Raw genomic sequence first — 3,237 nt, 5'->3', positions numbered from 1 at the left:
GGTCCCTAAGGGTAAAAATTATCATTTTAAAAAAGTTAACAACCAATCAGTTGAACTTAACGGAAGATGAACCAAAACAATAACAAAACTAATTGAAAAAGAGTAAATCTACAGCTTTTCAAATGTTTGGACCTTAACCACATAAAATTTTTATTTGTAATATTCTCTTATTATTATTATTATTATTATTATTATTATTATTATGATTCTTAGGAACAGGTACCTGACACTCTTCCTCATTTGTACCATGGTTTCCGCTTCTCGATCCTTCCCACCGCCTCTCTATTTCCCGATCCTTCCACTGTCTTTCCTTTGTGAGGGCTTCTCTTTAGAACCGATTGAGAACCGCCATCACCACCGTCTGCTTGCATCGTCGATCTCCGCCAGCTTCAACCATCGTCATCCCGTCGTCACTACCTTCAGGCGATGTACCAAATCTCTCATTCAATATCTTCCGCTTCTCGATTGTTCTGATTTTAACGCAACAGATATTCCACCGCCTTAACATAGGTACGCATTTGAAACACCCCTTTCATCTCTCTTCTAATAGCTATTCTGTAACGTCTTCGTCTGCTGTGTGACCTCAGTTAATCTTTCGCCTCATTCTCATTCAATATCCCGATCCTTTCATCTCTCTTCTAATAGCTATTCTGTAACGTCTTCGTCCGCCGGCGTCCACGCTTTTGGGTATAGGCTATTTCAGGTACAAAGAAAACGGATTACGCCTGCGATACCCATGAGCAATTATGTTTGCTACTCTAGTACTCTAGGACCCAGGTATGAACAATCCCACTTTCCGAAATCGAAACTTTAATTTAGGTTTTCTTCTGATTTTGATTTTGATTCTGATTAGGGTTCAATCTCTTTCAGATAACTATCTCACCCCTAATTTCTTTTCCGGTTTTGGTTTTGGAGTTGAGTATGCCATCTGAAGAGTCGAAGACAAACCGCTGTTTGCTTACGGTAATGTTCCATCCAATTTGGGTTCTGTATATTCAACTTTGTTTCCACATCGAATCTTAATTTGTTGTTTTCGCTGTAAAAAATGTAGCAGAGCAAAGAAAGGGAGCTGCAGAGTACCCATTTGCAGAAGAGATTGACACACATGATTTGAAAAGGAAGGTACCTGGTGTAATTCTTTATCTTATTCCTTCTCAGACTACTGGCCAACAAAAAAGGGAGACCAAAGAAAATCGGTTCTTTTCTTTTTGTTCTTTTGCTGCTTAATTCTCAATTGGAGACCAATATTTTGTTGGTTTGGTTCTTACTATATTAACACATAGGTTGAATCTATGCTTTTAGTGTTTTCTGCGTTCTTTACACTTAAGGGCTTTCAACATCAACAATTTATCTGCTTAGTTTTTATTATTAAAGACATCTATTTCAGTTGTTTTTTGTGAGTTTTGACAATATAATCAACCATTTTTTACAGGTGGTTGTTGAAGGGAAGAAAGAGAAAGTATATGATCTTTCGGGCATGTTTATGGATATGCAGGGTTATATGCGTATTGATTGGACATCTTACTTTTTTTTTCTTCCGGTTTATGCAACAAAGTCATGTTTTATGGTTTGTCCATGGGTAGGGGCTCTGACAGAGCATGTTTTGTATGATGAAGTAAGCAGTTGGAAACAAACCTTTTGAACATGTGTGGTGCTATCATGTCTGTCATTAATAAGCATCTGATTCCATCTTCATATGCTGGAGCATATCTACTATTTTCTGTTACAAAATGTGAGTGTGGAGTCCGAGTAGGTAATGTAATTGTAGCTTCTATTGATAGATTTTGACATGATGATCATATAAATATTTGTTATTTTAGCATTGATTGCATTCACATACGACAATATTGTGATTTCTTCAATGATTTTAATATGTAAGCTTAAAAAGCAACAAGATGCAATAATGGAGATTTCATTTAGGGTTTTCTGATTTTGTTTGATCATCTTAAGATGCAAATTAATGGGGGAAGTTGCTTCTGATAAATGTCATAAATGGGTGTTCAAAGAGCCTTTGGAATCTGAATATATTATTTTTAATTATTGGCAAAACTGTTTCGATGATGTATGCTTCTCAAGAACACAAACTTTTTTTCATCATTATTCATTGTTATTGAGTTTGTAAGGTAATGAACTCTTGAGTTTTATGAATTTTCCCTTTTAATTTTTGCAGATTCCTACTGAATGGATCAAACAATTTGATTCAGGGATTCATGTGATTTTTGATGATTTTTTTTTTTGGGTTTTCATACGAGTTTATGTGTTTTAAAGTGAATAAATTTGAACATTTTTAATAAAAAGAGAATATCATCATATTTCCTATTATTTTGCTTCAAAATAATCTGGTTTAAAAAATTAAATAAGTAGCAGCTGACAGCTGTAAGATTAACTGATTATTAAAATAAATTATAAAATGGAGGAAAAAACAATCTACCATTTAGTTTTAGATTTTTTACGTCGTAATAAATATCTTGATTTAGACTTTTACAGACTATTAGTGTCATTCAAGCTGGCCATGGGCTTTTGTAACTTGGTTCATGCAAGACTGTAAGTTTAAATCTATTTCCCTTTTTACATACACAAATGGGTCGGACCGATCAGGATTTTCTTGGGCGTGCTAAAAATGGTAATACATGATCTTTGATACATTTTACCTTACTAACATAGTACTATGTTGACGTTTTTTTACCTTTGGATCTTTATGTAATAATGTAATAAGTAATCACCATTGTTGAGAATCGTATCAAACATAATTATTTTTTGTTAAAAAAAAAGGAAAAAAAAAGGTATTCTTCCAACAATCCATGAGTCAGCACATAATGATCTACCACTGGGGTACACAGTAGTCCGTTAGATGGCTGTCAGTAGAGCTCCACATGAAACTTTGGTACCAATTATTGTTCAGTTGTTGATGTTGATGTTGTTGCTGAGACTTGAACCATTGACCGTTTTTTTTTTCTTGTGTTTTTCAGATACGAGAAGACCTCCATTTAATGCTTAGAATGCGTCACACATTCAACTCACTCGGCTATCAATCAAGTTTTTACCTTTCCTAACTATTCACATCAACCCGAGCCAACATGTCACCGCCACCATCCGTCGCCGTAATCCCGTTAACGCAAACCACCCATTCCCACCCATCCGCTACCCCTCTACAACTAGGCCCCATTTATACCTACTTTCTAAGGGAAAAAAATGAAAGTACATTGTTATAATTTGCTATATTTTTCAAAAACCAAA

The 3,237-nt window shown here is 34.9% G+C and overlaps 1 long non-coding RNA gene across 6 annotated transcripts; it reads left to right on the top strand.

The window, feature by feature from the left end:
- Nucleotides 1-224: 224 nt before the first annotated feature.
- Nucleotides 225-1,925, top strand: LOC145167300 (uncharacterized). Of its 6 annotated transcripts, none has more exons than XR_013741049.1 (5): nt 225-510; nt 694-777; nt 871-963; nt 1,055-1,122; nt 1,433-1,925. It is a non-coding gene; the product is annotated as an uncharacterized LOC145167300 (long non-coding RNA). The 6 variants fall into 6 exon arrangements; XR_013741043.1 differs by having other exon boundaries at nt 646-777; XR_013741040.1 differs by having other exon boundaries at nt 588-777.
- Nucleotides 1,926-3,237: the final 1,312 nt, after the last annotated feature.

Source organism: Lactuca virosa, chromosome 1 (assembly GCF_052849685.1).
Source record: "Lactuca virosa cultivar CGN04683 chromosome 1, Lactuca_virosa_CGN04683_v6, whole genome shotgun sequence".
In the NCBI taxonomy this organism is placed as follows: domain Eukaryota; kingdom Viridiplantae; phylum Streptophyta; class Magnoliopsida; order Asterales; family Asteraceae; genus Lactuca; species Lactuca virosa.
This window is presented reverse-complemented; position numbering and strand designations above follow the sequence as displayed.